The 21,505-nt window shown below is 41.3% G+C and overlaps 1 protein-coding gene across 3 annotated transcripts in view; it reads left to right on the forward strand.

Annotated features, from left to right (window-relative positions):
* The window catches only part of LOC122799718 (5-phosphohydroxy-L-lysine phospho-lyase-like), a 789,953-nt gene that overhangs the window by 298,579 nt on the left and 469,869 nt on the right, over nucleotides 1–21,505 (forward strand). The window lies entirely within an intron of this gene.

Below are 21,505 nucleotides of genomic sequence, written 5' to 3' on the forward strand. Positions count from 1 at the left end.
ACTTTAAATGGTTTCTTTGTAGAGTGATGGTTGTGTTAAGAGCACTGTTCACATGTGCTTGTGCCTCTGTGAGCAGCCAGCAATGCCTTTTTTAGAATTATTTTAACTGACATGAATTCTGAAGCATGTAGCTGCTTTTAGTTGATTTATCTTCTAACCCTTTTGGTGTTGTCTTTGTTACACACTTGTACATGTTGAGGAAGCTATGTTAGTTGTTACAACAAAAATGACTTTTTACTTTTTTAACTTTCTCCTGATTAGCCGCGGGGGTGCAGCAGTTAGTGCTGTTGCCTAACAGCAAGAGGTTCTCTGTTTAGATTCTCGGCTGGAGCTCCTTTTCTGCGGAGTCTGCATATCCTCCCTGTGATTAAGTGAGTTTTAAAAACATGCAGGTAGATGCATGTGTGTATGTCTGTGTCTTCTGTGAAGGTTGGGTGCTGGGCTGGCTGCTCGACACTGTAATAATGCCACTGTCACTCAGTCTGTGGACTGGTGATCCACTGTGACGACCCCTAACCAGGAAAAGCCGAAAGAGACATTGCTTACTTTTTTTAACTTTCTCCTAGTTGGACAGGTTCTGTGCTGTTAAACTATGCAGTAAAGGGTTAACTTGCTTAAGCAAAGGTAAGCTAAAGTTGCATTTCATTTACATGACTCAACATAAACAGATAACATTACATGTGATTGCAGCCTGGATTTGTGCAAGTTTCCTCGAATTATAATGAAGATTTCCAGGCTCTCAGGCTGGATTTTAATTGTTCTTTATTATCATATCTTTACTTGGTAAGTAGATAGGCATGACAGTGATTAAATTGAAGAAAATACTTGCTAAGTGGATTTATTTGTTCTCATTTTAATTACTGAATTATTCCACTGGATACATAGATAGGTTCATAGGTGGGTACTAGGCTATCTGCCCGAAGGCATTTATAAGCCTAGCCAGAATGTGTTGGCTTTCGCCGCCTCCTTAGATTAGTTTCCTGTGCCTCTGTCCAGCAGAGCAAACCAAAAAAGACACGCAAGGTAAATCCAGTGCAAGGCTCAAACCAAAATGTCAAAACGCACAACACGAGCCAGTACAAAGGTTTAGGCAAGCAGAAAACTACTTTATTGTGGCATGTTGAGAAACAAAATAAAAAAACTGAAAAAATGCAAACCGGTTTCGGCCAATGTAATGGCCTTCTTCAGTGCAGAAAGAAAAAGTTAAAATGATGCATACTGATGTTCCTTATATACTGAGAAATTTAAAGGGATATGTAACCAAAAAGAAAAATTTTTTATATGAACAATTCATAAAAACAGAAAATAGTGACAAAAATGAATATAATCACATCACATTAATCCCCAGTGGAATAGGGAAAATAAGCTCAGTTCAAACCCTAAAATACAACAACAGATGTATAAATATATAGTATATAATATCCGCATACAGCTTTATCCACATTCATTTAACCCAGGTTTGAACAAAGCACCCAGTTTTGTAATCCATAATGCTTCCATGTTATTGAGCTTTTCATGCCAGCCTGCCTTGGTCATCCTCGGCAGCTGAATCCTATCAATGATGGTAAATTGAAATTGGGCAGTTTGGTGAATCAAAGTATGCTTATATAGGGCATTTGTTAATTCTTTAGTTCTGATAGCACTGAGATGCTCACTTATGCGAAATCTTAGTGGACGAGAGGTTTGGCCAACATAAAATAAAGTACATGTACAGGTGGCCAAATATACCACCCAATCAGAACTACAATTATCAAAGATCCTAATGTTGAAAACTCGTGAAGTGTTGGCACTTGAGAATTCCTTCATTTTGCTCATATACCTGCATGCACTGCAGTGACCACAGGGAAAGGAACCAATGAGTGGATCCCCAAACAAGGTCATTTGTGTGGTTGTTGTAGAGTGAAATTTTTTATAATGTGTAAAGTGTGACTTCAACGTCCTACCCCTACGGTATGAAAAGGAGCATGTCTCAGGTAATATGTCAGATAAAAACTCATGTGCTCTCAAAATACTCCAATGATTATCAACAATATTTCTAAATGAAGGGGTATTGTTGCCATAGGTAACTGTGAATCTGATAGGTTGTGCCTGGGAATGAGTAAGCGCCTCTTGTTCATGTTTGTATGTTAATAATTGGGACCGTGGCATATGTCTGACCTCCTGGATGGTTTTATGAAGTCGACATCTGTTATATCCCCTCTGAATAAATCTGTCACAAAGATCTTGTTCACATTCTGCATGAGATTTAGTAGAGGAACAAATACGTTTCGTATGTATGAATTGTGACTTGGGAATGTTGCTGATGATGTGGCGGGGATGATTACTAGAGGCATGTAAAAGAGAATTATACTGTGGAAACTTTCTGTGTACACTCGTCGCCAGAGTATGATCATGTTGTCTGGTAACCTTGACATCCAGGAAAACAATTTCATGGTATTGAGTCTCCAAAGTGAACTTGATACCCCATGCATTATTGTTCAAATATTGAACAAACTCTTTAGCCAAAAGTATATCCCCCCGCCACACCATCCAACAATCATCCAAGTATCTCCTCCAAATGTCTAGTTCTGCCAGAAATTTGTTGTTACCAATATCATAGATGTAGATTTTTTCAAAATAACCCATGAATAGGTCAGCATATATCGGGGCAAAAGAAGCCCCCATGACTGTTCCCCTGGTTTGCCAATATATCTGAGCATCAAAGAAAAAGACATTTTTAGTTAGTACATATTCAGTCATATTGATAAGAAAGTTATTAAATCCAGTAGAATAGAGCTTGGATTCTTCTAACCAAAATGCTATAGCTGATAGCCCAGCCTGGTGTGGGATACTAGTATATAAAGAGGCGACATCCAGTGTGCAGAGCCACCAATCCGATTCCAACTGAGTATCATGAAGAATGTTCAGAAATTCATTTGTGTCCTTAAGCCTGGACCTGACCATAGACAATAATTATTTGAGATAATATGTAAGAAAAACAGACAGGGGCTCTGTTAGAGAGCCTCTGCCAGAAACAATAGGTCGGCCCGGAGGACACGTAGGATGTTTATGCATTTTTGGCAACAAATACAAATATTGAGGAATAGGATTGGTGACCTTAAGCTGTTTACATGTGCGTTGGTCTATAACCCCTTCTTCAGTGGCCATATCCAGGAAAGAGTCAATTAGTGATTTGAAATTAGGCGTCGGGTCTATTACCATATGCATATAAAACCTAGCATCAGATAACTGTTTGTAAGCTTCGGCAATATACATAACCCGATCCATAACCACAATACCACCCCCTTTGTCTGCTGGCAAAATGATGATGTCATGATTGGAACTGAGTTCCTGTAACCCCTTGCGCTCCAAAGGGGTCAAATTATATTTGGTAGGGTGATATCCAGGTGAAAAATGTAGATCTTTGAGCACACACTCCCTGAATATGGCCACATGCCTATCCATGGGTGGTTGGAATGTCGATTTCCCAAAATGAAAACCAGATGAACTTTGAGAGAGATCACAATCTGCAAAAAATATTTTGAGATTAATCATTCGACAAAATTCATTTAATTCATTAACAAAAGTCTGTTCCGAGACAAAAGAGGAAGGCACAAAATTCAAACCCTTGTTAAGAACTTTATTTTGGTCAGAGGATAATTCAAAGGAAGATATATTGTGCACATTATCAATTATTTGACTATCTTCTGTAGTAGCTGTTGCAAACTGTAAGCCCCTATGTTTCCTGCCCCCCCTCCGTTTCCTATATCTAAAGGGTCTGCTGAAGGTTTGCGTTTGGCTACTGGGGACCCCTGATTGGAAGGGCATTCAGGATCCGTGGCTGAGGATGTATCCTCATCTGTAACACTACTAGTAGAGAAAGTATTTTTCTTCAATATTGATCTCGGCCTCTTTTTCTTGTTTATTCTACTGGATGTATCAAAAAATCTTACATTTCTCTGAACCATGAATGGTTTACCCTTTTCATAATCGGTCAGATCACGCTGAAACTTCTGCGTTTTCTTTTTAAGTAACTGTGTCTCCAAATTGGCAAGTTCCTTAGCTAACTCCCTGACATGATTACGATAAAACTCCTCATGTTCAAAAGCTTGAGCTTCCATACAATTATTATATACCTCAGTTGTCTGATGCTCCACCATACGTTCATAGTATGAAACTAATGTATCTACAAATAACATGGATGCATCATGTTGGGTCTTAGTACTATGTACAGGTGGCCAAATATACCACCCAATCAGAACTGGGGGATCCACTCATTGGATGTTCTTCGTTCCCCATTGCTGCAGTCCTTACTATTGGGTATAGTCCGCATCCAGTCGGCCCGAATACCAGAGTATAAGGCTGACGTCGGTCAGGGCGCATTAGACTGACGTCAGTGCGTCAGGGTACTAATGCGCATGACCGACGTCATATCCTCAGTCTTTTTTGCCGCATGGTCCGATGCAGAAGCAGTTTTGCGAGTGCAGGTTGGCGTTCTGAAATATTTCCGAAACCGGAGTTTCAGACCGAAACAGAGTTGGCTAAGTACCCAGTTGGGGAACATTTTGGTTTTTCTTGCCTCAGTATTTAACCGGATGTCAGAAAAAGTGAATAACTGTATTTCTTGTGGGAAATAGATACCTCATAGGGATTACCATACCTTGTGTATACCTTGTTTAGGGCCTGAGCACGACGTTGTTGGTTGCCGCTCTTGTGCTAGGTTTAACAACCGCACTATTAAGAGGAGGTTAGACTGTGCCAGGTTAGTGTTTGGGAAGCGTTGCAATTATAAAATGCCGTCGGATGCTCCGGCCCGCTTCCCAAGAAGCGCAAGGACAAAACAGCGAAGCCTAGGGTTGATGAACCGGCAGTCCCGGACGTCGGTTCTTTAGAAGGCTCAGTGGAGCCAGAGGTTTTGCCAGGAGTTTCCATGGAGTCTCAGGCAGAAACTTTACTGTTACAGGATGTGCCTTCTCAGGAGGTAGGCCAGGCTGAGGGGGCTCCTCAGGTAACTGTTCTTCCCTCTCTTCCCAAGGTAGTTAGAGCCTCTCCTTCTGTTGCCAAAACTTCTTTGAGAGGTAGGCCTAGTTCAGCTTCAGTGGGGCTTCTCCTAGCATTTCGGTTCTGTACCTAAGAAACATATGCTTAAAATGGCAGAAGATTTGATTACTATGATTAGAGGTACTATGCCCCCGCCTGATAAGAGGCCTAGGGTGGAACCGAGTTTGATAGTTTTGAACAGTGTTCAGAGGCTTCAGAGTCTTCATGAAGACTTGCAGGAGTATCCTACTTATTCTGATTCTGATGTGGATGATTCCACTCCTACTGCTTCTCCTCCTGAGGATTTCTCATTTTCAGAGACTCTGCATTCCATGAGGGAGCACTTTAAATGGGAAGGCCAGGATTACTCTGATTCCAGGAAAAGGCTTAGGAATTCTTGTTTTACCCCAGCATAGGCCCTTAGCTATTCCTCCTGTGTTGAATGTGGTGGAAGATGTTTTGCAGAGGCTTCCTGAACCCTGACTCTTTGCCTCCTGCTCCTGTTAAGCCTGATAGGTATTATAGGGTGCCCGAAGCTCATAAGTATTTGTTTAAGAGTCCTAGGGCGGACCCAGAAACTATTTCTCAGGGACTAAAGGTGTTAAGGCTTCTGTGGTTAAAAATCCTGTTCCCACTGATAAAGAGGCAAGGGCTTTGGATAGGTGGGGAAAGAAAGTGTATACTTCTTCCACTCTAGCCATGAGAGCGTTGAATTGTCAGTTTCACATGCTAAAATATCAGAATTATCTCCTTTCACAATTAAAATCTAAGGTGGATGCTTTGGCGGAAGGTATTGAGTGTAAAGAGTTGCTGGATTTGGTTCATGTGTCTGAACAAGTGGGTAAGCATTCTTTGCAATGTGGTTTTGATGCTGTACAGGCCTCCTCGAGGGTGGCTGCTACTAGTTCTGTTCTTCGCAGGCATGCCTGGTTGAAGGATCAGAATTTAGCTGAGCATGTTAAGACAAGGATTTTGGATGCTCCTTTACAGTCTGATGTGTTGTTTGGATCGCCTGTGGAAGCAGTTTTAAAGAAAATGGAGGACAAAGCTAAGTCTATGCAAACTGTTAAAGATTTTTGCAGGTGCAGCCACCAAGTTTAGTAGAAATTGGCCTGCTAAGGGGTGGACATATCCTGCTTATGATTCCCAGTCTAGGGGTAGGTCTAGACGTGGTAGGGGCAGGGCTCAAGGTTCTTTTAGGCCTAGAACAGGAGTTCACCTGCTCAGACTTCTGGTGAGGGCAGGGTCAGTCCTTTCGTAAACAGACCCAATGACCTGTCTTTTCAGCTGCCAGTAGATTCTCGCCTGGCAGCTCCTTTGGGAGGAAGACTGTCTCTTTTCAAAGAAAATTGGGATTTAATTCTCAAGACAAATGGGTGTTGGATATCATTCACCACGGTTACAGATTTTATTTCCATACAATGCCCCTTTCAAAGGCATGCCAGACGTTCCTCCTCCACAAAGAAAAGAGGCTCACAAGCAAGTTTCTCAGTTACTCCAGATGGGGCCATTCAGCCAGTCCCTGTATCAGAAAGGGGCCTAGGATTTTATTCTCGCCTGTTCCTAGTACCAAAGAAGGGGAACACGTGGAGACCAATTTTGGATTTATCTCTCCTCAACACTTTTCTGGACATTCCCAAGTTCAAGATGTTGACTTTACAACAGCTTTTACCTCTGCTGGGCAAAGATCACTGGATGGTAACTTTAGATCTCAAGGAAGCTTACCTTCATGTGCCTATAAGGCTAAGTTGCAGGAAGTATCTGCGGTTTCGAGCTGGAAATTCTCATTATCAGTTCTCTGCATTGCCCTTTGGCTTATCTACTGCCCAGAGTATTCACAAAGGTTCTGGCTCCAGTGATAGCTTACTTCAGGCTTCAAGGAATTCAAATCTATCCTTACTTGGACGACTGCCTGATTCTGGCTCAAGAAAAGGAAGACCTTCTACAGCATCTGGAATATGTTATAGCAGTGCTAAGATGCCTAGGGTATTCTGTGAATGAAATAAAGTCCAGTCTAGTACCCTCTCAAGACATGTGCTTTCTGGGTGTGAGACTGAATACAGCAGCCCAGATGGCCTTTTTAACCCCGGACAAACAAAAGAGTCTATCACTTTACTTCCATCAACTATCTCGACAGTCCGTGCTGACTGCAAGGACAGTCCTTCAAGCATTAGGGTTCATGGCATCTTGTATTCTGGTGCTTCCCAATGCCAAACTGCATATGAGGAAGCTACAATGGTATCTCAAAAATGTATGGACACAGCACTGCCAGGATTTGGACACTGTCATTCAAATAATACCTTGCCTTCAAAAGGAATTTTTGTGGTGGGCTCAGGAATGTCACCTAAACAAGGGACTCTCTGTGACCCGCCAGAGGCGAGTCAGATTTTAACGACAGATGCCTCGGACATTGCTTGGGAGCTCATCTAAATGGAAAGTGGATACAAGACAAGTGGCCTGCCAGACTACAGCATCTACATATCAACATGAAGGAGATGTTAGCAGTCCAGTTTGCATTAATGGCTTTCAAGGAGTTACTTCTTCCAGGGCAGGTGTTGATTCTAACAGACAACACAACTGTCATGTGGTACAGCAACAAGCAAGGGGAACACATTCTTATCCTCTATGCAGGCAAGCAATGATTTTATGGGAGACTGCTAAGCTTGCAACTAACTCTTCAGGCAAGGTTTCTGCCGAGCACAGAACTCCTTAGCAGATGTGTTAAGCAGACAAATCATGGATCCCCACGAGTGGAAACTGGATCTTCATGTATTTCAAAATTGACAGTGTCATGGGGAACTCCAGACATAGATCTGTTCGCTTCTCCACTAAACCACCAGCTGCCACAGTATTGCACAAAGGGGTTTCATCACACAGCTTGGAAAGTGGATGCTCTGTCTTTCAGTTGGAAAAACCTTCATGTGTATGCCTTTCCTCCTCTGCCTCTTCTTCCAAAGGTACTATTAAAGGTCAGACAAGACAGGCCAAGGATGATTTTGATAGCTCCAGATTGGCCTCGGCAACACTGGTACCCACTACTACGGAGTCTGGTAAGGAAGCCTCCATGGCCTTTACCTCTGATTCCTCATCTGTTATCTCAGAAGGATGGTCATCTGCTCAATGTCAAGCTTCACTCTCTTCATCTAACAGCCTGGCATATTCTGTGTTGAAACACAGCAGGTCTCAACTTCCTCAACAAGTTTTAAATGTGATTATGGAAGCTAGAAGACCTAGTACAAGGAAAGTGTACAGAAAAATGGAAGAGATTTTTATTTTGGAGTACAGCAAAGAATTTGCAGGTTTCTGAGCCTAATTTGAGTGTGGCTCTTCAATATCTTACTGAGTTATTGGACAAAGGTTTGTCCTTCTCTTCCATTAAGATTCATGCTGCAGCAATTTCAGCTCACTATGATTGTGACCCACCATTGTTTTCGCATCCTTTGTTCAAGCAGTTTCTTAGAGGGGCAAAGAATATAAGACCCCACGTAGAGCTCCTACTCCTGCTTGGGATCTCAATTTTGTGTTGGAAAACTTACTCTACAACCTTTTGAGCCTCGGCTACTGCTGAATTGAAATACTTGTCATGGAAGACTGCTTTTCTGTTGGCTATTACTTCTGCAAGAAGGGTGTCTGAGTTGCAGGCCCTTATGGCAGTAGAGCCATTTTTGATTTTCCATAAGGATAGGGTATCATTACGTACTAATCCTTCCTTTATGCCTAAGGTGGTTTCTAGTGTGACTTTAAACCAAACTATTCATTTGCCTACTTTTTATGCAGACCCCCAAAATAAAGGGAAAAAATTTTGCACACTTTAGATGTACACAGGCAATTGCGTTATTATTTAAGCAGGACTAAAGATTTCAGGCAGTCTCAGCAGTTGTTTGTTTCTTTTGCTTTGAGTTCACAGGGCAAGCCTGTGTCAAAACAAACTATTTCTAGGTGGATTGGCTTTTGCATTGCATTTTGTTATTCCCATCATGGCAAGGAGATTCCAGCTGGGATTAGGCCTCATTCCACTAGGGCTACTGCCACTTCAACAGCATTTCTAAGGGGGGTGGCAACTAAGGATATTTTGGAAGCAGCTACTTGGAGTTCAGTGCATACTTTCTCTAAGCATTATCACCTTCCTATCTACTCTAAGTCTAGGGCTGGTTTTGCCACAGCTGTTTTGCAAGGCATGTTGTCAGCTCCTGCTTCTTTATGATTTGCCAGCCTCCCTTACCTCTGCTTTGGGATTCTACCCAATAGTAAGGACTGCAGCAATGGGGAACGAAGAACATAGTACAGTTTTGTACCTACCATAAATGTAGATGTTCGAGGATCCCCATTGCTGCAGTCCAATTTACCCTCCCTCCTTCCCCTCTGTGTTTAGGGGTGGTTGTGTAGGTGAGGTTACCTGCTTATATTTTTGTATATATGCTTGTATATATTGTACATATTTTTGGTGCAGGTATTTTGGGCCTTGTCTTTTTAGGGTCTTCTGACATCTGGGGCAAGAAAAGACTGAGGATATGACGTCGGTCATGCGCATTAGTACCCTGACGCACTGACGTCAGTCTAATGCGCCCTGACCGACGTCAGCCTTATACTCTGGTATTCGGGCCGACTGGATGCGGACTATACCCAATAGTAAGGACTGCAGCAATGGGGATCCTCGAACATCTACATTTATGGTAGGTACAAAACTGTACTTTCCTTTCCCTGTGGTCACTGCAGTGCATGCAGGTATATGAGCAAAATGAAGGAATTCTCAAGTGCCAACACTTCACGAGTTTTCAACATTAGGATCTTTGGTAATTGTAGTTCTGATTGGGTGGTATATTTGGCCACCTGTACATGTACTTCATTTTATGTTGGCCAAACCTCTCGTCCACTAAGATTTCGCATAAGTGAACATCTCAGTGCTATCGGAACTAAAAAATTAACAAATGCGCTATATAAGCGTACTTTGATTCACCAAACTGCCCAATTTCAATTTACCATCATTGATAGGATTCAGCTGCCGAGGATGACCAAGGCAGGCTGGCATGAAAAGCTCAATAACATGGAAGCATTATGGATTACAAAACTTGGTGCTTTGTTCAAACCTGGGTTAAATGAATGTGGATAAAGCTGTATGAGGGTATTATATACTATATATTTATACATCTATTGTTGTATTTTAGGGTTTGAACTGACCTTATTTTCCCTATTCCACTGGGGATTAATGTGATCAATATTAATGTAATATGATTATATTCATTTTTGTCACTATTTTCTGTTTTTATGAACTGTTCATATAAAAAATTTTTCTTTTTGGTTACATGTCCCTTTAAATTTCTCAGTATATAAGGAACATCAGTATGCATCATTTTAACTTTTTCTTACTGCACTGAAGAAGGCCATTACATTGGCCGAAACCGGTTTGCATTTTTTCAGTTTTTTTATTTTGTTTCTCAACATGCCACAATAAAGTAGTTTTCTGCTTGCCTAAACCTTTGTGCTGGCTCGTTTTGTGCGTTTTGACATTTTGGTTTGAGCCTTGCACTGGATCTACCTTGCGTGTCTTTTGTGGTTTGCTCCATATTGTCTCTTCACACGCTGGAGACGCCTGGTTGGAATGGCAGCAAGAGTTGTGGCTGGATACATATCGTTGATTTCTTTATGCAGTTTCCATGTTTATTGGATTATTTGATTACTTGGAAGTTTGGGCTTATGAAGGTGAATCTTTTTCCAATACTGTTAGCTAATGGTGCCATTTTGTTGGATTCACGCTGAATTCTCTTCTGGGAAGCTGGTTTTTCGTTAGCCTTAATAGGTGACTTATTTTTACATTTATTCTTGATGTGACCATCAGGCTTGACTTTTTGTGGTTTACTAGAGCTATATTCACCTTTTGGGTCATGTATATTATATTCAAACGACGCCAGACGCCATTTTGAATTTCTTTATGTCGTGTTGGGTTACTTATCTTCACTAAACACCACTTTTTGCGATTTAAATGACTGGGACCATCTAATTTATTCATCCGAAGGCTTATCGACCATTTTGGTGTTGGATTTGGATTTATGTTCGTGATTTGAACAGTGAAATGGACATTGAGCTCGAATTTAATGAATGACTCTATTTCTGTGGGTTGTACATCTGTTTTCTACTGATTGGGGTTGTGCATGGGAAAATGCTTACTATTAATATTTTATCATAATTTTTGTGCTATTGTAATCATAATTTGTATGTTGTTTTTTACACATTATGCTTAGATTTTTTCTACAGTATATAGCTGTTTACAAGGATTACATTACTGTGTCAATTATATTTTAGTTAGGGATTACATCTTGGCTGTTTCAAGCCGTTTGTCAGATTGATTCCAGGGAATCTAATACTACATTTACATTTATTCTGAATCTTTATGGGTTCGCTTGGCACTATACCTCCTACTGGTATGTTTGAATTTTGAACTAATATATTTACATTTATATAATTTTTCCTTTTTTGCATATCTTTTCATTCAGGATTACATGGTTTGTACTTGACACAGCAGAGTGATAGATGGCATCTATATTTGTCTGAAGCATTTATCTTTTATTTTTATGTTACTGCCAAGGCTCTATTTAACCAGTTTCAGTGCCTCTCTATACAGGATCCACAATTTGATATTTTCTATAACTATCATGGTATTTTGGTCTTTGGTGACAGTTCGATTGCTATATGGTAGAGACGCATGTTGACTGTATTTTCTAACTACATATACCAATTTCTAATACAATAATGGGTATTGCAACATGTGGTTTATAATGACTACCATTCCTTTTTAATACATCCAGCTTTTGTTTCAAGTTGAATTAGGTTTTTTTCATCCATAATTGACTTTTGTCATTTTATGGCAACTAAAATAAAGTGGTAGAGACGAATGTCGACCGCATATTGGCTTAGTAGAGAAGTTAGCAGGAACTTGTTGTTTTTGAGAACTAGGGGCCATTGTTCTGATGGTGTTATTTACACATGAGTTGGCACCTATATTATTGGTTAGCTGCCAGTGTGATTTAAAATAGTTATTCAAACTAATATAGTGGTTGCCTGTTATTTTCTGGTACCGAAGCTGTTTAGGCCTTTCTTGAGTTAACACTCTGTTGTTTGGTATGAACCTATGCGACCCTGAATAAAAAGTATTTGCGCATTTTTGTTATAATAATATACAGATTGAATTCAAACATATTTATCCATTTGGGGGTATTTTTGCCTATATAGATCTCTTTGTGTTTTTCCAATTTGGATGTGGTTACTTATTCTGACATTTAAGATTTATCCTCTGTTATTGTCCCTTTAGATCTGCTAATTTTTGCTATATGAATAATAACATGGACCTCAGAGGGATATTTCTGGGGCTAGCAGCGGACAAAGATAATTTGGAAGCTTTTGGCTTAAACCTTGCTGATTCTGGGAACCCCAATACACAGGCATGGGATATCAAGTATATATGTGGCAATTTGTTCCACAAAATAACTAAAAACATGAGGGCCTTAAGAGCCAATGTTTGGCTCTTGAAGCTCTTTAAAGCTTACAAGCTCAAAAATATAACCCCTCGGGGACTCAGAATTCGAATTCAACTGTTAGTCAGTTTGGTTGATGAACAACTAACCAAAGATTGGGCTAAGACCCAACATGATGCATCCATGTTATTTGTAGATACATTAGTTTCATACTATGAACGTATGGTGGAGCATCAGACAACTGAGGTATATAATAATTGTATGGAAGCTCAAGCTTTTGAACATGAGGAGTTTTATCATAATCATGTCAGGGAATTAGCTAAGGAACTTGCCAATTTGGAGACAAAGTTACTTAAAAAGAAAACGCAGAAGTTTCAGCGTGATCTGACCGATTATGAAAAGGGTAAACCATTCATGGTTCAGAGAAATGTAAGATTTTTTGATACATCCAGTAGAATAAACAAGAAAAAGAGGCCGAGATCAATATTGAAGAAAAATACTTTCTCTACTAGTAGTGTTACAGATGAGGATACATCCTCAGCCACGGATCCTGAATGCCCTTCCAATCAGGGGTCCCCAGTAGCCAAACGCAAACCTTCAGCAGACCCTTTAGATATAGGAAACGGAGGGGGGGCAGGAAACATAGGGGCTTACAGTTTGCAACAGCTACTACAGAAGATAGTCAAATAATTGATAATGTGCACAATATATCTTCCTTTGAATTATCCTCTGACCAAAATAAAGTTCTTAACAAGGGTTTGAATTTTGTGCCTTCCTCTTTTGTCTCGGAACAGACTTTTGTTAATGAATTAAATGAATTTTGTCGATTGATTAATCTCAAAATATTTTTTGCAGATTGTGCTCTCTCTCAAATTTCATCTGGTTTTCATTTTGGGAAATCGACATTCCAACCACCCATGGATAAGCATGTGGCCATATTCAGGGAGTGTGTGCTCAAAGATCTACATTTTTCACCTGGATATCACCCTACCAAATATAATTTGACCCCTTTGGAGCGCAAGGGGTTACAGGAACTCAGTTCCAATCATGACATCATCATTTTGCCAGCAGACAAAGGGGGTGGTATTGTGGTTATGGATCGGGTTATGTATATTGCCGAAGCTTACAAACAGTTATCTGATGCTAGGTTTTATATGCATATGGTAATAGACCCGACGCCTAATTTCAAATCACTAATTGACTCTTTCCTGGATATGGCCACTGAAGAAGGGGTTATAGACCAACGCACATGTAAACAGCTTAAGGTCACCAATCCTATTCCCCAATATTTGTATTTGTTGCCAAAAATACATAAACATCCTACGTGTCCTCCGGGCCGACCTATTGTTTCTGGCAGAGGCTCTCTAACCGAGCCCCTGTCTGTTTTTCTTACATATTATCTCAAATCATTATTGTCTATGGTCAGGTCCAGGCTTAAGGACACAACTGAATCTCTGAACATTCTTCATGATACTCAGTTGGAATCGGATTGGTGGCTCTGCACACTGGATGTCGCCTCTTTATATACTAGTATCCCACACCAGGCTGGGCTATCAGCTATAGCATTTTGGTTAGAAGAATCCAAGCTCTATTCTACTGGATTTAATAACTTTCTTATCAATATGACTGAATATGTACTAACTAAAAATGTCTTTTTCTTTGATGCTCAGATATATTGGCAAACCAGGGGAACAGCCATGGGGGCTTCTTTTGCCCTGATATATGCTGACCTATTCATGGGTTATTTTGAAAAAATCTACATCTATGATATTGGTAACAACAAATTTCTGGCAGAACTAGACATTTGGAGGAGATACTTGGATGATTGTTGGATGGTGTGGCGGGGGGATATACTTTTGGCTAAAGAGTTTGTTCAATATTTGAACAATAATGCATGGGGTATCAAGTTCACTTTGGAGACTCAATACCATGAAATTGTTTTCCTGGATGTCAAGGTTACCAGACAACATGATCATACTCTGGCGACGAGTGTACACAGAAAGTTTCCACAGTATAATTCTCTTTTACATGCCTCTAGTAATCATCCCCGCCACATCATCAGCAACATTCCCAAGTCACAATTCATACGTATGAAACGTATTTGTTCCTCTACTAAATCTCATGCAGAATGTGAACAAGATATTTGTGATAGATTTATTCAGAGGGGACATAACAGATGTCGACTTCATAAAACCATCCAGGAGGTCAGACATATGCCATGGTCCCAATTATTAACATACAAACATGAACAAGAGGCGCTTACTCATTCCCAGGCACAACCTATCAGATTCACAGTTACCTATGGCAACAATACCCCTTCATTTAGAAATATTGTTGATAATCATTGGGGTATTTTGAGAGCACATGAGTTTTTATCTGACGTATTACCTGAGACATGCTCCTTTTCATACCGTAGGGGTAGGACGTTGAAGTCACACTTTACACATTATAAAAAATTTCACTCTACAACAACCACACAAATGACCTTGTTTGGGGATCCACTCATTGGTTCCTTTCCCTGTGGTCACTGCAGTGCATGCAGGTATATGAGCAAAATGAAGGAATTCTCAAGTGCCAACACTTCACGAGTTTTCAACATTATGATCTTTGGTAATTGTAGTTCTGATTGGGTGGTATATTTGGCCACCTGTACATGTACTTCATTTTATGTTGGCCAAACCTCTCGTCCACTAAGATTTCGCATAAGTGAGCATCTCAGTGCTATCAGAACTAAAAAATTAACAAATGTCCTCACTGACTCTGTACAAGAGAAATCTTGACGAGTGGATGGGAGATCATAGGTTTACCCCGGGAATCATCTCTGTATCACTGCTGGACAGAGGCACAGCAAACTAATGGGTATAGTATTTTCATCCTAAGGGGTGGTGAAAGCCACACACACTCTGGCTAGGCTTATAAATGCCCTAGGGCAGATAGCCTAGTATGAACCTATGAACCTATAAGCATACTTTGATTCACCAAACTGCCCAATTTCAATTTACCATCATTGATAGGATTCAGATGCCGAGGATGACCAAGGCAGGCTGGCATGAAAAGCTCAATAACATGGAAGCATTATGGATTACAAAACTGGGTGCTTTGTTCAAACCTGGGTTAAATGAATGTGGATAAAGCTGTATGCGGATATTATATACTCTATATTTATACATCTATTGTTGTATTTTAGGGTTTGAACTGAGCTTATTTTCCCTATTCCACTGGGGATTAATGTGATCAATATTAATGTAATATGATTATATTCATTTTTGTCACTATTTTCTGTTTTTATGAATTGTTCATATAAAAAATTTTTCTTTTTGGTTACATATCCCTTTAAATTTCTCAGTATATAAGGAACATCAGTATGCATCATTTTAACTTTTTCTTTCTGCACTGAAGAAGGCCATTACATTGGCCGAAACCGGTTTGCATTTTTTCAGTTTTTTTATTTTGTTTCTCAACATGCCACAATGAAGTACTTTTCTGCTTGCCTAAACCTTTGTGCTGGCTCGTTTTGTGCGTTCTGTCCAGCAGAGCCACTGAAATGATCCCCAAGGTAAATTTTCTGTTTCCCATCCACTCGTCAAGGTTTCTTTTGAAGAGTGTTAGCAAGGAGCTCTGCCTAATGTAGACTGGGATCTTGTTCCAAAGCATGGGAAGTCTCTAGGACAGGAATCTATCCCTCCAGCACGTCCTATTTATTGTTGGGGTGAGGTTTAGCTCTCTAGAGCATGTGGCTCGAGGGGATAAGGTTTTCTTTAGGTGGAGCATGTCCATCAATTCTGGGTTGGACATGACCCTGTATGTCAGGCAGAGATCACCTCTGAGTAGGCGGTATGCAACCGGGTACAACTGGAGTTTCTTCAGTCGGGCTGCATAGGGCATCTGCTTGAGGCCATTGATCCTCTTGGTGAGGTACTTCTGTGGTCTTTACAGCTGTTACAGGTGTCTTGTAAGGTACATCCCAAATGGGGGTGTTGTACTCTAAGATGGGTCTGATGAGTGATGAGTAGAGGGGCACAATGACCCCTTTTGATCTGGATGCGAACCCTTTTGTGATCAGGTGGGCCACGTAGAAGGATTTTCTAACCACTTTGGCAGTGTGATTATCAAAGGTGAGATTACTATCTACTTGGGTCCCCAGATCCCTTATTACGTCTTCCGTATTGAGGGGACTACCACCTATGTGGTAGCTTGTGGATACTTTGTTTTTTCCAAAGGGGATGACTATGCAATTTTTGGCATTTAGCTTGAGGCCATGATTTTGACACCAGGTATCTATCTCCGTGAGACCCTTTTGGAGGATGCCTGTGTCAGCTGGAGAGTCAATATAGCTCCTAGTTTGCAGTCGTCTGCAAACTTGGTCTGTCATAGTCCTCGTGTGCTTGCCTGTACCTCTGAGAAGTATATGCTGAACAGGAGGGGTCTTAGGACTGAGCCCTGGGGAACGCCACTTGTAACCGGTTTAGAGTCAGACTGAGCTCCCGCAACTCTCACCATGTGGGTTCTGTCCGTGAGCCATTTGGCAACCGATCTTGTGACGTAGGGGTTTATGTTCAGGCAGGTGAGCTTGTCTATAATACCAGAATGGGGAATGGTGTCAATGGCCTTAGCAAGGTCTAGGTAGGCTGTGTGTACCATCTTTCCCTCGTCTATAGCCTTGGTAACTGTCTCAAAGAAGTCCACCAAGTTTAGGAGGCATGATCTGCCCTTAACAAAGCTGAACTGGGTAGGGTCCAGTGTTTGGAGGTTCCCAATTTTTCTGTTAATGAGTTCCATGATGATGCGCTCCGTAGCCTTGCAGACCAAGCTAGTCAGGCTTATAGGGTGATAGTTCCCGGGGTCTTTTGTGGCTCCACCTTTGTGGAGTGGAATAACTGTTGCTGTGCGCCACTCTATGGGTATGTAGCCTGTGGAGAGGCTGAGTTTGAACAGTGTGTTTTGGTAAGGGGTTAGTTTGTCTTTGAGCTCATGTAGGACGCAGCCTGGGACACCGTCCGGTCCCATTGATGCTGTGTTTTTGGCTTTGGAGAGGGGTGTTTTAACCTGAGTGTCTGTGATTTCAGGGACTCTACATTATTCTGGTAGGGTTATGGGCCGTTTTGGGGGTGAGGGGGGGGGGTGAAGTTTGCATTGAACCTGTCTGCCAGGATATTGGTGATAACGGTCTGTTCAGTGTATTTTGTGCCATTCTGCACTAACTCTGAGCAGATCTGAGCAGTCACTTAGATTCTTGATATAGCTAAAGAATGCCTTGTGGTTATCTTTGGAGTCCTTGGCAATTTTTCTTTCAAAGCTCACCTTGGATGATTTTATGAGGGATCGTAGTTTCTTGCTGATACTGATCAGGGATGTCTTCCCTTCTTGGGATTTTACTCTTTTCTGTACTAGTTTCCTCCTTCTATTGTATAGCTTGTTTATGGCAGGAGTCCACCCAACTGGTTTCCTTTTCTTCGAGGAGTGAGTCCTGGTTTTGCTTGGGATGGCACGATCCATGCATTCTTGTAGATGCCCGTAGAATGCATTAAAAAATTATTTTGCAGCAGGAGATTAGATGGCAGATTAGACTCAATGCATCTGTATCTCCGGGACTGAATGAAATGATCCCCACCAAACCCCTTGTTAGAACATAATCAAAGGTCCTTGCACTATAACACATACATTACTATCATTAGTTTGTTTGTGTCCACATTTACAGGAATATTCACAATTTATATACAAAAAACAAAATATTAATATTTATATTACATTAAATTATTGTTCTTGTATTTGAGGTTTAAGCATTTAGTACCAACTTAGTTTTAATTTCATTTGATATTTGAAAGGATTTGCACTATGGTACAAAATGGACAAGTTGTTTGTGAAGATTTTTATCTCTTTAAGATGTTGTATACTTAATTGAATAATAGTTTTTCATGGGCGGTTTTTTAATTAAACATTTAGTATATATGGGAGTGTTTTTTCATATCATGTGTTCTGAGGAAGTCATTTTATTTTGATGAAAGCGCTAAACCTTTTGTACTGTGTTTTAAATAAAGAGTACTTTCGCTGTGCTGAATCCAGTTTCCTGGCGTTTCTTTCTGCCACGTGTGGTGGATTTTGGTTTTTTTGTCGGATTCCAGGACATTTGCTTGTTATAATGTGAAATTTGCTTGAAAAGTTTTTCACGGTGGCTTTCTTGTCCGGGTGTGGGGGCAAAATATGGATATCCAAAGTGATTTGTTTATGGTCAGATCTAACCATCGAGGGGTTGACCTTTGGTGTGGAACATTGGTCGCCCATGTTGGTGATGACCAGGTCCAATATGTTGTCACCTCTGGTGGGAGTGTTGACCAGTTGAACCAGGGCATTTGCGTTTATAAATTCTAGGAAACGTTGGGCAAGGGAGTTAGTACTTGAGTAGTTCTCCCAGTTAATGTTTGGGTAATAAAAATTACCCAATATTAGGGTGTTTGGCAGGACCTTTATGTTTCCCAGTGTTTCCAGAAATGCGGAATGGGGGTCCTGGGACATGTTGGGTGATCTGTAGCAAGCTACAATTTGAATTGTAGTTTTGCCCATTGTTAGTTGCACATGGATGATCTGTGAAACATCATGCTGTGCCACTAACCTGGAGGTGTGGGTATCCTTGATGAATATGGATACATCCCCTTCTTTTGTATTTAGGTTTGGGTTCTGTGACCGAAATGTATGGTATGAGTTGTAGCCTGGTGGTGCTGGGGTGCTCTCTAGAGCCTTAAACCAGGTTTCTGTTACTGCAGATATATTGATTTTCTCCATACTGAGGAGTGCCTTGAGTGCGTGCATTTTGAGGTTTAGACTTCTGGCATTGAGTAGTATTACCCTCAGTTTTTGTTACAGCGGTGGGTTTGACTTTTCAGCCTTCCCTAAAAAAGGCAGTATGGGGGTGGCAGGAGCCTTGGCAGGTATTCAAAAGCCTAAGAGTGACAGGTGCAAGCTATCTCTAGCAAAGCAGCATGGCTTGTCGAGCATGTCGCCCCAGGCAGACAGACATTGGATCCCCTTTGAATGACACCAGAAACTTAGCCAATTGTTGAAATCGAGAATTTTTTCTTTATACCATAGTATCATTCTTGGTGAGGGCAGGATGCTACTCAGGGTCAGGATCATACCAGCCTGGGCTACGTGATCAGAGAGCTCTTCCATGTCTCTTTTCAAGTAGTCCAGGGAGGTATGGCTCAGGTCATTCACACCAACATGGGCAATGACAGAGTCATATTTGTACTTGTTATGGAGTGACCTGAGTGCTTGTGTTATGTGGCGAATCCTGGCACCTGACAGGCAGCTAACAGTAACCTTCTCCTTATTCAGCCTAGTGAGTGGGACGTCAGTGTGCATGACTATAGAGTCACCTATTACTAGTATGTTGGGTATGTTATTTTGCCTTAAGGGCTGTGATTGCATGGCACACTGGTGTTATGAAATATGTGTTTAATGGTTTGTTTTGGGGGGTGGAGGATGTTCTTCATGTTTCACTGGTTGCATTCATTACATTTGGGTAATCTGCTGGCAGGTTGCCCTCAGTCGGCCTGAATTCCAAAGTCTTGGGTCCTGCGTCGGTTGCTGTCTTCTCTTCCATGACGTCAGGTCGTCAGGGGTATAAAACATGCAGCCGACGCCATTTTCTTTAGTCTTTCTTGCCGCGCGGTGCCCGAAGCAGAAGCATTTCGCAAGTGCCGGTCGGCTGACTACTGAAATATTCGAGTTTGAGTTTCAGAACCAAAGTCTTTACTAAAGCTAAGTAGCCCGTTGGGGAAACTTTTTTCTTGCTTTTTACCGATGTCAGAAAAAGTTAATAATTGTATTACTTGTGGGAAGCAAATACCTCATAAGGATTTCCATTTATACTGTATTCCTTGCCTAGGCCGTGATCATAACGAGCATGGCTGTCGGTTTTGTGCTAGATTTAACCAACGCGCTATTAAGCGTCGGTATATTTTTGCATCAAAGTATTTTGGAAACAGATTTAACTACCCAGAAATGTCATCGGATAGCAATCCGGCTACCGGAGTACATAAAAAAACACAAAGAAAAGGACAGAGAAAGGCAGTCGAGATCCAACACCGACGATGAAGCTTCTCCTATGCCAGTCGCCGGTTCGCTGGTACTCAGTGAGGCACTTTCGCAGCCCATGATATGCGCTACCTTCGAGTTGCAGGCCTCTACCAACACCCATGTGGAGTTCGGCATGCCGCAAGATACTCAAGGTATTCGATTGATGGATATATCTCCCTCGGATGGGTCCGGAGCCGCTGAGCAGGCACCGGCTTCTGAGGGTGTTTGCAGACCGCAACATTTGTATATCAAACCGACAGCTACAAAACCAAAGACAAAAGCAACTTCTAAACCTAAAAAAAATGACGCATGAGGCACGTGCACAGGCCTCTATGCCTAAAAAATAGATGACCAAAATAGCTGAAGACCTTATTACCTTGATCAGGGGTACACATCCCCCTCCAAATAAGAGGCTTAGGCAAGACACTGATTATGAATCTTCAGAACAGGTTTCTATTTCTTCTGATTCCTCTTCTGATCAGGAATTTTCTATTCCTCCATATGAGGGTTCTGATGCTGAGGAGTCTGTTCCATCTGCATCTCCTCCTGAGGATTATTCATTTGGAGAAACCTTGCATACTTTGAGGGAGCATTTTCACTGGGAGAGGGCAAGACTTCTCAGAATCAAAAAAAGAGACTCAGGGATTTCCTTCTTCTCCCTCAGCACAAGCCTTTAGCCATTCCCCCTGTTTTAGACATTGTGGATGATGTGTTTTCAGAGTCAAGCTTGACCCCTGACTCCTTACCTCTGGCTCCCAGTAAGCCTGACAGATATTACAGAATCCCTGACTCACATAAATTTTTATTTAGAATCCCTGCTGCTGATCATGAAACTATTTCCCAGGGTCCAAAGGGAGTTAAGGCCTGAACAGCAAAAACCCTACCCCCTCTGACAGAGATTCTAGGGCACTGGACAGATGAGGAAAAAAGGTTTATACATC

The sequence above is a fragment of the Protopterus annectens genome, chromosome 4.part0 (assembly GCF_019279795.1).
Source record: "Protopterus annectens isolate FY-2018-M chromosome 4.part0, PAN1.0, whole genome shotgun sequence".
In the NCBI taxonomy this organism is placed as follows: Eukaryota; Metazoa; Chordata; order Ceratodontiformes; family Protopteridae; genus Protopterus; species Protopterus annectens.